Genomic DNA, 15,186 nt, shown 5'->3' on the forward strand with positions numbered 1-15,186 from the left:
CATTTAAAGTTCTTAAAACTCCCTCCCAGTTTGTCAATGTGTCTGGTTTTGAAGCACTCAGAACTGAAATGTAATGTGACAGTGGTTTTACTAAAGTCATACAGAACTTCTCTACTCTCTGATGCTTCTCTATGCATCTTCTTCCCCAGCTTCATCTTCTCAGGTCATTCTGGTGATAATTTCTGACAGATGAAGGGAGAAGAAAGATGGTGGTGGCAGAAGTCACAGGTTGTAAAATATTAGTTGCAAATAGTCAAGACTTTTTTGAAGTAGCTGTTCAGTAGGCACAGAGGAGGATTCTTAGTCTCTACTATGGTATTTGCAGCTTCTCAAACAACAGATTTAGTTTGTTCAGGATAGTCTGCTGTAGCCAGACTACACTGCTTCAGGGACAGATTTCAGCACCCCCAGTTGTGAGAACATTTTATCATTTTGCAGAGAAAACTGGACATGCAAAACTTGGTGAATTCTGCACATTGTAGCCAAGCAGGATCTTGAAAGGTTGGAAGCTAAGCTGTCTGATTCAGAATTAGGCAAGTGATGCTGAGACTCTGGATGTGATAGACAAACTTTGTTTCACAACTGGTTTTTTAATCTACAATAGAACCTCAGTTACAAACACCAGAGTTACGAACTGACAAGTCAACCACACACCTCATTTGGAACCAGAAGTATGCAATCAGGCAGCAGCAGAGACCAAAAATAAATAAATACACTACTAAATGTAAACTACTAAAAAAAATGAAGGAAGAGCAGCATTTTTCTTCTGCATAGTAAAGTTCAGTTGCAAACTTTTGACAAAACAACCCGAATGTTTTGTTCAGAGTTATGAACAACCTCCATTCTTGAGGTAACTCTGCGGTTCTACAGTACGTCCTTCTTGACGGTGAAAGTTGGTGAGGTGCCAAGTGCTGTGTCCGCTGATGGCACTTATTAATTCCTTGTTTAAAAGGAATGCCGGGCACACTATGTTTTTAAAGAAACACGTACAACCTCTGCTTAAGAAACCACCCACTGAAACTGTCAACCTGGATAATGATGACAATCTTTCATTTTGAATTAAGAATAGGAAGAAGGCTGGATGACAGAACTCAGTATCTAGGAGCCTCAGACCTTCGTCAATCGGCTTTTATCACTAAATGGCACCAGTGGTGTGGGTTGCTGATCTCCCAGCAATGGTTATCAAGAGTCCACGCGGCTTCGGAGCACCAGCTGTCTTTAAAACCACTGACTGTGAAGTATTTTATCTACTCCCAAAGTGCAAGTAGCTTAGGCTAGCTTCCTGCGACTTCCTTCTTTTCTGTCAGAGAGATCCTGAAGGGTAGTTTTGGTCATTTGCTTTTCTGCCTTTATGACCCTCTAATGAGGGGAAATAATAATGGTATATCCCATTATCTTTGCTGTTCAATATGAGATTGGGTCATTGGGATGATTAGTGAGTAGGAATGGATTTTGCTCTCTCTTCCCCACAGAATATGCTGGCAATACTCAACTCTGTGACTCCATTTTATCAGAAAGACAGTATGATTGAGCACCTTCCATAGTGGCATACGGGGTGTGGATCAGAGTGAGCTGGATGAAGATCAGTTCAGGTTAGATTGCAGTGATGATGGTGGGCTGGGAGAAGCAACCAATGGATATGGCAAAGATTATATTTGCCCCTCTAACTGAGGGCGTGTTTGTCAATAGAGTGCATGATTTAGGGGATGGTGTTTATCAGACGGCAGCTGATGTCATACAGCAACAGTGATCACAACTTTCACCACATTTGCTTAGATAGTTACAAACTTCTTTCTCAGATGCAGACCATGCAACAGGCATTCACACCTAAACATTTCAAGTTTAGACAATGCATTGTAATGTTACATGGAACACCTTTAAATCAACCTGGAAACTAAAGCTGACACAGAAGGTAGCAGGCTATTGTAAAGCTGGTCATCTCCATGAACATGTGATACCAGAACTCAAGGATGTGCACTGGTGCTTTTTTTCCCCTTTCCTCTGAGTAGAGGGGTACAGGATGCATCTTCACAAGGGAAAATAAAAAGGTGTGTTCTTACAAAGCTTTAGGAAACATGAGGTAAAATCCTAGTGAAGTCAAGGCAGTTTGTAGTTTCCACATGTTAACAGGTTAAAGTGAACTGCAGGCCATCCATTAGAGCGGACCTTTACCCGGTAATGTGTTAAAATGACAATTATCTTATCTTCACTGGGATTTTATTAATTAACATGTAAACTAAAATGAGGTACCACACGGCATGAACACACTTTATTGCCTAATCAAGACAAGGCAGAAGAAGTTGGTTATGATTTATACAGCCCAACATAGCATGGGACCTGCCTACCTGAAAGACCTGCCTCTTTCTCCATGAGACACTGCTATGGCTGGGATCAGCAGAGGTGCCAGACCCGGAGCTTACTAATATGTCAGTGCCAAGGACATGCTTCAAACACAGTGACCAGGGCAGGCATTTAGGAAAGGAGAATGGTGGGTATTTTGTTTCGTTGGGAAGTGGATTAGAGCTTATGGAGCAAGGAGTTTGGTTTTTGGCTAACTGGCTGTTTTGGTGTAATGTAAAGCCAGCTGCTTTGTCTGTTTGACCAATTTTTTAATGATAATCTAATAGGGAAGCTAGAACAGGGGTCAGGTTTTTTGTTTTTGTTTTTTAAAAAGGAGAAGCTACTAGTGACCTCATATTTAGGTTAATACTTTTCCTTATAAAGGATTCTTGCAACTTTTTTTTTTTTTTTTTTTAAAGCTTTCACACATCCACTGGTTGTTGCAGGCATTTGTTATGCGGCTGGGGGAGAATACTCCTCACAGTAGAGAAGTGCTTTTTGTCTGTGAAATAAGATACAGACTTAACTGAGTTGTAATCCTTACTTTCTGGCTCCACACTCAAATCCCCAGGACCCAACAGCCCATCCTCCATCTAGAGATTCCATATGGAGCAGAAGTCCCCCACTTCCTGGAGTAGGAATGAGAGAAAGCTGTGTCAAACTCCCCACAATCACCCTTTGGACCCAGCACATGGTCACTGTGCCAGTGACTCATTTCCCCCCATGTGGAATTGCAGCCTTCTCCTGCTGCCAGCTAAACGTCGTTACCTAAAGTACAAACGGTAGAAGTCTGTGCTGCATTGCCAGTGAAGGTTCATGGCAGAAAACCTGTTAATGAAGCAGGTGAGACTTTTACAGCTGAAGCGTTACCTTTGTCCTTTAAAATAAACCTAGGAAATTACATCCCCAAAACTATGTTAAAAGAATAGGTTGCAAAGTCAAGTACTCAAAAGTTAGGAAGTGCCGGAGGGGTCGGAAACCTCGAGCCCGGGGTTGCCCCAGTTGAAGTTGTGGGGGGCAGAAGCCCCGAGCTCAGGCTGCCCCGGTTGCAGTCACTGGGAACAGAAGCTCCCACCCCCAGCAGGAGCTGAGGGGGTGGTGGGTGGGGAGCCCCAAGCTGTGCCCAGAGCCACGGCAGGAGCTACAGGTGTAGGCGGAAACCCAGAGCCCAGGCAGCCCCAGCTGCAGACGCCCTGTGCCCCAGCACGTGCCACTGGGGGAGAAACCCAGAGCTCCATGCCCAGAACTGGAGCTGTGGGGGTGGGCAGAAGCCCAGGCCTGGGCTGCCCCGGCTGCAGCCTTTGGGAACAGAAGCCCCCAGGCCTGGCAGGAGCTGCTGGGGGAGGAAGCCCTGAGCTATGTGCCCAGAGCCACGTGGGGATGGGAGGGGATGGAAGCCTGGAGCCCAGGTCCCAGGCTGCTCCAGAACAGAAGTGTCCCTCTAGAGCCCAGCCAGATGAACAGCAAGCACAGAGATATCAGATTTCATGGGGAATGGCGGATTTCACGGACCATGACACATTTTTCATGTCCGTGAAATTGGTAGGGCCCTATCCATAGTGTATGCCCACTGCTGCACTATTATTATTCAAGCACAGAATTTCTATCCATACAGATTCTATGATATGGTTTGATTAATATTTGACTCTATGCCTTCTTTCACATATAGTGCCACTAAGGGCCGGCTTTAGGAAGTGTGGGGCCTGATTTGAATAGTTTCGATGGGGTCCCGGCAGGGATGACTCACCCGGCGGCACTCCGGGTCTTCCATGGCATTGAAGGACCCGCTGCCAAAATGCCACGGAAGACCTGGAGCGCTGCCAGGTGAGTAAAAATTAAAAAGGCGCCCTTATTTAGGGGAATCGGCCTAAAGCCGGCCCTGGTGCCACTCTCCCACCAGCACAACCTATTCTGTTATTCCTATACATTTTGTAACCTGGTCTTAGTGCCCCATTGATTGTCATAATTCCAACATGTTTCTGTGATGCCTATTATATCAATATCCTCATTTAATACAAGGCACTCAAGTTCACCCATCTGTAGTATTTAGACTTCTAGCACTTATAACATTTGCCCGTTTAGTTGTCTGCCTTTCATGTGAAGTAAATGAATTGGACTCTCATTTGAATGTTTCCCTTCAGTTCCTACCTGTGCTTTATCTACTTCTATCCTCTCTTCTTTACTAGGAAAATTCTCATTAACAGATCCCCTGCATGGGATGTTTCTGTCCAAATCATGTGCTCCTCCACACCAGTCGGCTTTCCCCTAGCCCCCTTAGTTTAAAAACTTCTCTACAACCTTCTTAATTTTACATGTCAGCAATCAGTTTTGGTTTATGTGGAGCCCATCCTTCCTGTATAAGCTCCTCCTTTCCCAAAAGGTCCCCCAGTTCCTAATAAACTTAAACCCTTCCTCCCCTCCACTATTGTCTCATCCACACATTGAGACCCTGCAGTTCTTCCTAACTGACCCTGCATGTGGAACTGGGAGCATTTCAGAGAATGCTTCCATGGAGATCCTGGACTGCAATCTACTTCCTAGTCCCCTAAATCTAGCCTCCAAAACCTCTCTCCTAACTTTTCCTATGTCATGTAACACAACCACCAGCTCCTCCCCAGCACTGCACATACATCTGTCTAGATGTTTTGAGAGTTCTGCAGCCTCTGCACCTGGCAGGCAATTCACCAGGTGGTTCTCCCAGTCATCGCAAACCCAGCTATCTGTATTTCTAATGATTAAATCCCCCATTGCAATTACCTGTTTCTTCCTTATACTGGGCCACTCTCCCTCAAAGAGGTATCCTCAGTGTGAGAGGATCCCATGACATCATCTGGAAGGAGAGCCCCAACCATGTGATCATTTCTCTCTCCCCCAATTTGATGTTCTCCTTCCCTGAGATTTTCATCCTTCTCAACAGCACAAAGGCTGTCAAACTGGGGAGGGGGACTGGGTGAGACCGCTCTACTGTGTCCCAGAAAGTCTCATGTATGTACCTGTGTCCCCCTCAACTATTCCAGTTCTGCCACTCTGGTCTCAGGAGTCCGTACTCTGCCTCTGAGGGCCATGAGCTCCTTGTGCTGAATGCGTGCGTGCACAGACACACATACACCACCACCTGCCCACAAGACAGGAAATCATACATCCTGCATTCAGTGCAATAAACTGGATCGCTCCCACTCCACTGTGGCCTTCTGCCTGCATTCTTTTTCCTATGCAGCTTCTTTTTTTGGGGGTGGAGTGGGATGTTTATTGGCCTAAGTTTAGAGAATGCTAGGTGTATCTCACTCCCTCTCAAACTCCCTCTGAAAACTCCCGTTTGTTGCTCCTGTTCACTAGCTCCTCTAGCCGCTTAGGAGCTGGCTTTTTAAACACTTGTTCTCTCCAAGTAGCTCTCCCCACTGGTTAACAGATCCTAAAAGGATTAGGGATCAAAGCTTTGTTAAGAAGCATTCAGCCTTGCCTAGCAAGCCACTAGCCTGAGGGCCCCCCCCAACAGTCCATACGATACACTACAGTCAAGCAGCAAGCACACAGACAACAAACTCACCACTAGGGTAACGTAGCTGCTACTCCTTCACCTGGAAAACTCCCTTTTAAAACTCCACCGTTTGCCACTCCTATTCGCTAGTTCACCCACAGGTGATCTGATGTTTTTGTCTTATTTTTCTATGAGAGTTCATTCAAGTGATTGTCTGATTTCACTCACATAGTTGTTCAGTGCACTGGATGAGGTACACCACATGTTGTGATAGGCATGTGTAGGACCCAGGGATCTTGAAAGGTGTGTTGTGTTGATCATCATAGCAGTGGAGATAAGCCTACAGGTTTTGCATCTGTTCAGGCAAGGTCTGCTGCTTCTTTGAATTGGTGTGTTGTGATCTGTGGGGTGCTCACTTCTGCTGTGCTTGAATTGGCTCGGTGGGTTGTTCGAAGGCCAGATGAGGGAGTTAAGGAAAGATTCTTTCAGGATTGAGCCCACGTCAAGTATGGGCTGTAACTGTTTGATATCCCATATGGGTTCCAGTGTGGCATGGCATGTGACTACTACAGATGTGCAATCAGAAGGGGTTTTATTTCTGTATTGCAACAGATTCTTCTGGGGCTATTTGGGTGGCCCATTCCATCATGTGATCTAGCTCTCTAGTGAATTACCCTTGTTTAGTGAAGGCAGTGTTAAGGTATATACACTGGCCTTTCTCCTCTGAGCATATTGTGTGGTATCTGAGTGCCTGACTGTAGGTAACAGATTTCTCGGTGTGTTTGGAGTGGTTACTGGTATTAAAAGTATGTGTGGTGATCCGTGGGGTTTTTGTATATAGTTGTCTGTATGTTTCTACTGTTGAAGCTGATTGTGGTGGCCAGTAAGTTGATGCTACTGAGGGAGTATTATAGAGAGTGTTTAATGGACGGGTAGTGGTTGATGTTGAAGTTGTGGTGGAAATCTGTGAGGAAGTTTCATCTTCTGTCCAGAGGATGGAAATACCATTGATGTATCTCAGGTATATCATTTATTTCATGGTGCATTTGTCCAGAAATTCTTCCTCTTTCTTATGAAGCCATCCTATTACCCACAGCTGTTCCCATGGTTTAGGCAAAGTGTTTGCTGTTGAATGTAAAATTGATATGGGTGAGGATGAAATGGACGAGTTTGGTGATGGGCTTGGGATGGATATCTGAGGGTTATCCATTATCTAGTGAATATCTGAAGCAAGCAGAGATGCCGTCATTGTGACAGATATTGGTGTATAGGAAGGGGACATCCATGGTGGCAAGGATGGTGTTCTGAGGGAGTTTGTCAATGTAGTGAAGTTTCTGAAGGTAACTGGTCGTGTCCTGGAGGAAGCCGGGCCTTTGTGTGGTGAGTGGTTTGAGGATGTTTCTATGAGTCCCGATACTCCTTCACTCCTTCGGTGGAGCCGCGGAACCAGCGGACCCTCCGCAGGCATGCCGCCGAAGGCACCCTGCCTGCCACCCTCCCGGCGACCAGCAGAGCGCCCCCCGCGGCATGCCGCCCCAAGCATGTGCTTGGCGTGCTGGGGCCTGGAGCCGCCCCTGCCCGGACCTCCCTCGTTGAGCTCCACCCAGCAACTGAACCTCTCTGCAATACTGCTTCTCTTATACAGGGCCTTTCTGGCCCCAGATTGGCCACTCTCTGCAGCCACTTTAGGCTGCCTGGAGGACTTCTCTCTGCTCTATTCTGGAGCAGAGTGACACAGGGTCGCGAGGCCTCCAGCAGGGGGTCTTTGGACCTAGTCCACAGAGGCCAACAGTCAATCTGGTGCTAAGTCAGAGACCTGCTGCTTTTACAATGAGCTGCATGCCATACTTGGTGGAGACCCCACCAGGACCCCTCAGGTTATTGTGGATATCTTGGTGTAGCCAGAGGGAGTGTGCCGTAAATAGTGGGAAGGAGGAGCAAGAGGGACACATGGCAGGGGAGTCCAGCTATGCTGCAAGCCGGGATCTTCTTGAGGCTCCACTGCAGTCTAGATACTCCCAGCAGTCAAGCACAGACTAGTTCAATCCAAGGGAAGAACCTCAGGTAAGTATCTGCATGCATTCTCCTTTAAAATGTTGAAACGTGAAGGTGGCAACTGGCCCAACCCCAAGTTAGCAGAACACAGCTATTGACTTTTCATTGTTTTATTTATATGAGAAGAGGCAGAGGTACGACAAACAGAGCCAGAGTTGTCATCCGCTTTTCATTCCCCTCTAGGGTTAGGTCGGGAGAGGCGGCATGCAGAACAGTTTATGTACACAGGGCTGTCCCTTGTATCCCCCTGGGAGATCTCGTTGAAACTTTCATGGAGATAACTGGCAATCCTCGTACAAAGATTTCTAGGGATGTCTGCCTTACTTCCTTCTCCATAGTAGAACGTTTCCCCATGCCACTCCATGATGACTTTAGCAGGCACCATTGCAGTAAATGGGCTAGTGGCGTACCGGCCTGTGCAGCTTTGGAATGCCAGCAACAGCTGTGTTTTCTGTACCTTTGTGCCCTCAGGAGTGAAATATCAGCTAAAATCACCACCACCTGTGGAAAATAGTGCCAATACTCAGTGCCTTCGTCCTGTACTTACTCATACAAACAGGGGCCGAAATGCTATTGTTTTATGCAACCGAACAATCCCCTCCTTGTTTCCACCCTGCAGCTCTCGAGGGCCATACTCACCATGGCTGTGGCTGGAGAGAGGTGCTGTGCAAAGGCTGTCCAAAGCTGAATTGTCAGTAAGCATATCTTATTTAAAAGTTTTATGGGAATAAGAAAGGGAGTTCTGAATCTTATCTTATGCGTTGTTATGACTATAAATACAATGATCCATCTGTCTATTTTAAGAACATAAGAAAGGCCGTACCGGGTCAGACCAAAGGTCCATCTAGCCTAGTATCTGTCTACCGACAGTGGCCAATGCCAGGTGCCCCAGAGGGAGTGAACCTAACAGGCAATGATCAAGTGATCTCTCTCCTGCCATCCATCTCCATCCTCTGACGAACAGAGGCTAGGGACACCATTCTTACCCATTCTGGCTAATAGCCATTTATGGACTTAGCCACCATGAATTTATCCAGTCCCCTTTTAAACATTGTTATAGTCCTAGTCTTCACAACCTCCTCAGGTAAGGAGTTCCACAAGTTGACTGTGCGCTGCGTGAAGAAGAACTTCATTTTATTTGTTTTAAACCTGCTGCCTATTAATTTCATTTGGTGACCCCTAGTTCTTGTATTATGGGAATAAGTAAATAACTTTTCCTTATCCACTTTCTCAACATCACTCATGATTTTATATACCTCTATCATGTCCCCCCTTAGTCTTCTCTTTTCCAAGCTGAAGAGTCCTAGCTTCTTTAATCTTTCCTCATATTGGACCCTCTCTAAACCCATAATCATTTTAGTTGCCCTTTTCTGAACCTTTTCTAGTGCTAGAATATCTTTTTTGAGGTGAGGAGACCACATCTGTACACAGTATTCGAGATGTGGGCGTACCATGGATCTATATAAGGGCAATAATACATTCTCAGTCTTATTCTCTATCCCCTTTTTAATGATTCCTAACATCCTGTTTGCTTTTTTGACCGCCTCTGCACACTGCGTGGACATCTTCAGAGAACTATCCACGATGACGCCAAGATCTTTTTCCTGACTCGTTGTAGCTAAATTAGCCCCCCATCATGTTGTATGTATAGTTGGGGTTATTTTTTCCAATGTGCATTACTTTATTTTATCTTTAGCTGCTGCACTGTGGCCAAGAGGGGGGCTCCATCCACACACTCGGAATGCTTGACTCTGGTGTAGAGAAAAAGGAGACTAGGGAGGACATGTTCAGTGAGATCCTGCAAGCCAGGACTGTGAACTGTAAGCCAGGAGGTTGAACATAGCAAGACAGTCTGGAGAAAGGAAGAGCAGACAGGCAAAAGGCCTAGGAATCTCATCAGGAAAAGGAGAGGGAGATGCACCAGGACATAATGGGGCTTCTCAGGCAGCAAACACAGATGTGGCAGGCTCTTGTCGACGTACAGGTTCAACAGTCATGGGCTCACCTCCCTTTTCAGTCAATGGAGAACTCCATTTTAGCAGTGTTCCAGGTGGCACCATAAGCTTCATCCCTACCCCTACAATTTCACACAATGGGACAGTAAGAAAAACTACAGCTTCACAAACAACGGCCAAGAGTGGCATGATTGGTGTATGTTTGACAGAAATGGACTGGAACTTTTTTTTTTAAACTCTTTTACGTTTAAAGCTCTGTTCCATTAATTTATAAGTTTGCACCATACTGTTTTTTTAATTGTACATTTTTGCAGTGTTTTTGGTATGCAATACATTTATTTTTTGGAAATAAATTCATCTTTATTACTTCATAACATATATGGCAGACTGCCTAATGCTAGTCAAAAGCACATTACTTCTAACAGAACAGGACCACAGAACTCATCGGTTTAGAATTACACTAACCATCACATAATTCATAGGTTCATTAAAACAGTGTGATATTCATAAACGTACACCAAGCACTACACAACTCCTAACCCCCCACAAACTTCAGGGCCAGGTAGAGCACTGTGTCAGCCACGGTAATCTGCTGTACTGGAAAGTTCTCTTTCAAGGCTTCCCTCAGCTGCATAGCTCTGCACTGAGATCTTCTAACTGCCCTCATGTCTGGCTGCTCAAAGTGTAAGACATGCAGACAGACACTCCACTTCCAACCCAGCAGCAACTTTTCCTGCTTTGCCTCATAGATATTATGCAGGACAAACCAGGCAGCTATAGCCACTTCGGGGGTAAATGCTCCATCACAGCTCTACACTCTTGCATGCCAGGTCCAAAATGATTTCCTACTGCCTGGTAGCAATCCGGCATTGCTATCTTCCAAAATGAGACCACATTTGCTTCGCAATGGTTAGTAGAGCTCTCTTTATGATGTTCATGCACTGGAGGGCTGGCACGAGCGAGGTGCACCGATCCAGGAACATGGCCTTTCGCATCTGAAAGTTCTGCAGCCACAGCTCGTCATTCCAAATGTGCATTATGATATGATTCCACCAAGTCAGCATTTGTTTCTTGGGCCAAAAAGAGGTGCTCCACTGTCTGCACCTGCTCTGTGAACACCACCACTGACTTTGAATCGTTTTTCACTATGCCCCTTAGAAATGGTCATTTCTCCTGTTGCTGCAGTACTTCTGCAGCTCTGCAAATACCAGAGGACTGTTCATCTGTATTTGCAACGTTCATGACAACAGTGCACAGTTGTGCAGGGTCCATGCTTCTGTTAGAGATGGGGACCAGCAACAGGTGCTAGGCAGGTTAATGGGATTTTTTAAAAAGGCATGAAAATGAGATGGGGTAGCGTTATGGGATGGAGAAGATTGCATGATGAGTACGTCACCCATTGTTCCCAGCCCCCACAACTCCTGCATCCCCCACAACACATTGCGAAAATTCTTCAGACACTGTTCAGGAGGGTGGCTTGTGGTGCACACTGGGATACTTATGCATGGTAAATCGCACTTTGCATGGACATAGGTGCAACTCTGACACAAAGAGACAAGTACGCACATGCATGAGCAATATATTATTGTGGCACGTTTATGCCAATGTAACTTGTTTCGATCAAAGTTCGTAGTGCAGATATGGCCTAGATTTCACATTGATAGTGTTTCTATCAAATGTCACAGTACTGAGAGGTGCTACTTATCCGAGATTGCCATGTATAATCAAAGATGTCAATGACTCATTAACGTCAATTAATTTTATATAATATTTAATGTAATATCAGATTGTGTAAATAAATTTTATATTGAACAAAGGTGCTGACGGATGTCATATTTAGCACCCATTTACTTGCATGTTTAGAGTAATTTTAGGATAAGATTTAAAATCTATACACCGATTTTTATAGTTCAAAAATAAAATATTTTGTTTTCATATGTAGCACAGCTTCTAAGGGTTCTAAACTACTTGCATCAAAAATAGATTGGTTCTAAAGGTTTAAGTTTCACAGTCATAAATCTAAACTACTGAGCCAGTAAAACCACAATTGTGATTATGTGTTTAATCCAGAGACCCTACTAATAGGTCAGAAACTAAATGCATACAAGATAAATATAGGATCAGATAGTGTTCTAGTTTTAAACAGACAATCAGCAGCCTCTGGGCTCAATGTGAAGCCCGTAATTAAGAAAACCAATGAGGAGTATATAGATATTGGTAGCAAAAATAATCATATCAATATGGTCATTTAACTTCATAAGACTTTTGAAACATCTTTATTGGATAAAGAATAATTTCAGAAAATTTTATAACAAAAGTTATACTCTATTTTAAATGTCATTAGCAGACAGACGTTACCTTTTGAAATGTTAAATACTCCACCCTGGTTACAGGTGATTTAGAATAAAGTCAATTTAAAATCACTTGATTAAAAAACAAAATACTGATTTTAATCAGGTCAAACCTTTGTATAACTTTCCAAAATTTGTGCTATCGCGACTTTTAAGTTAAAATTTATAATGAACTAAACAATAAATGCTTTTTTTAAAAAACAGAAACAAACAAAAAAAACCCCAAAAACCTGCTATTGGGATTGGGTAACTACTATAGGAAAACATAGAATGTTAAAGAGCAGGGCCCTGATCCCACAACAGTGTCCACAGGTATGCAAGTTTACACACACAAATAGTGTCACTGACCTCAGTGGGACTAATCCTGTACTCAAAGTGCTTGCAACATCTGGGGTTACAACTGTATTTGAATTACAATTTTAATCCCTCAATGGTTTAAAATCTGTGTCATTTTTAAAGAAAGCTGCTTCAATGTTAAAGAAAGGTTATTTAGACTTTCAATACATTAATGAACGTATTGTGAACTTTATTTTATACAAAGATCTAAATATTCAAAAATAGAAGCCTAAAGTAAGACTCCAAACCCATATTTAGGCACTTACAGACAGGATTTTCAAAATCACCTTAGTGATTTAGTAAACAAATCCCAGTGACTTCAACTATACTTCTCCATCAGTTTGGTTAAAGCATTTCAGCTTTCTTGACTTATGTAAATTCAATATATTGATGGAAGATGGTGTTGGTTGTTAATATAGCATGGGATATTTGCTTATCAGTAGGGCTGTCGATTAATTGCCATTAACTCATGCGATTAGCTCAAAAAAATTAATCGCAGTTTTAATCACACTGTTAAATAGAATGCCAATTGGTATTTATTAAATATTTTGGATGTTTTTCTACATTTTCATATATATTGTATTCTGTATTGTAATTGAAATCAAAGTGTATAATTTTTATTACAAATATTTGCACTGTAAAAATGATAAAAGAAATAGTATTTTTCAATTCACCTCATACAAGTACTGCAGTGCAATCTCTTTGTCGTGAAAGAGCAACTTATAAATGTAGATTATTTTTGTTACATAACTGCACTAAAATAAAACCCAAACCAACAATGTAAAACCTCAGAGCCTACAAGTCCACTCTGTCCTACTTCTTGTTCAGCCAATTGCTAAGACAAAACAAGGTTGTTTACATTTACGGGAGATACTTCTGCCCTCTTCTTATTTACAATGTCATTAGAAAGTGAGAACAGGCATATGCATGGCACTTTTGTAGCTGGCACATGCCAGATATGCTAAACATTCATATGCCCCTTCATGCTTCAGACACCATTCCAGAGGACATGCTTCCATGCTGATGACACCCATTAAAAAATAATGTGTTAATTAAATTTGTGACTGAACTCTTTGGGAGAGAATTGTATGTCTACTGCTCTGTTTTACCCACATTCTGCCATATATTTCATATTATAGCAGTCTCAGAAGATGACCCAGCACATGTGGTTCATTTTAAGAACACTTTCACTGCAGATTTCACAAAACGCAAAAAAGGTACCAATGTGAGATTTCTAAAGATAGCTACAGCACTCGAACCAAGGTTTAAGAATCTGAAGTGCCTTCCAAAATCTGAGAGGGATGAGGTGTGGAGCATACTTTCAGAAATGTTAAAAAAGAACAACACACTGATGCAGAAATTACAGAACTCGAACTACCAAAAATCAACCTTCTGCTGGTGGCATCTGACTCAGATAATGAAAATGAACATGTGTCGGTCCGCACTGCTTTGGATGGTTATGGAGCAGAACCCCTTTATCAGCATGGACGCATGTCCCCTGGAATGGTGGTTGAAGCATGAAGGGACATAGGAATTTTTATCACATCTGGCACGTAAATAACTTGCGACACCGGCTACAACAGTGCCATGAGAACACCTGTTCTCACTTTCAGGTGACACTGTAAAGAAGAAGTGGGCAGCATTGTATTCTGCAAACACACAATTTTTTGTCTGAGCAATTGGCTGAACACTGGACTTGCAGGCTCTAAAAATTTTATATTATTTTATTTTTGAATGCAGGTTTTTTGTACATAATTCTACATTTGTAAGTTCAACTTTCCTGATAAAGAGATTGCACTACAGTACATGTATTAGGTGAACTGAAAAATAAATTATTTTTTTTTCCAGGGCAAATACTTGTAATCAAAAATAAATATAAAGTGAGCACTGTACACTTTGTATTCTGTGTTGTAATTGAAATCAATATATTTGAAAACGTAGAAAAAACACCCAAAATATTTAAATGTTATTCTATTATTTAACAGCAATCTCAATTCATTTTTTAATTGCGCAATTAATCAATTTTTTTTAATTGCTTGACAGCCCTACTTGTCAGTTTTGTTGTTTCTCACAGTACGACTGTTAAATTAAGACCACAGACTTGTCTCTTTCCAGCACAGATGAGCATTTTTAAGTGTGAAACTTCTCAGTAGGAAAAAAACCTCTGTAAAATCTGACATTCTACTAATCGTAGGAAACTAATTGAAGAAACAAGTACAAATCATCCACATAACCACTTTTACTCCAATATAAGAAGAACTAGAACAACAAATTTTAAGTTAAATTTTGAAAATTAAAAATTATACTTTAAAAAACAATTTTAATTCCACCATGATTGCAGCTAACATAAAAAGGAAAAACCCTCAATTAAAATAATGACTTTAACAAGTCATTATTATTTTTAATTTTCAGGAGAAAAATCAGAATTTACCGCTTTCAATTCTGTTTTCAAACAGGATATTTAATACTAGGAGCTGGGTGAATAGATTTAAATCAAGGCAATTTAAATCACCACGTGGAAAGCCTCAATTTAAATAACCAATTTTAATCAACTGTTCCATCTGTACTTCAGTTATTTTCTAAAGAAAGGTGAATTCTCTTATTGGTTGGTGTAACCCTTAGAGAAGGCCTTGATTTACAACTAAGCAGAGCCTTTGCACCAGATTTGGTT

General features: G+C 42.5%; 1 protein-coding gene across 16 annotated transcripts in view; it reads right to left on the minus strand.

The window, feature by feature from the left end:
- The window catches only part of YAP1 (Yes1 associated transcriptional regulator), a 180,127-nt gene that overhangs the window by 38,682 nt on the left and 126,259 nt on the right, over window positions 1-15,186 (minus strand). The window lies entirely within an intron of this gene.

This window comes from Mauremys mutica, chromosome 1, assembly GCF_020497125.1.
Source record: "Mauremys mutica isolate MM-2020 ecotype Southern chromosome 1, ASM2049712v1, whole genome shotgun sequence".
In the NCBI taxonomy this organism is placed as follows: Eukaryota; Metazoa; Chordata; order Testudines; family Geoemydidae; genus Mauremys; species Mauremys mutica.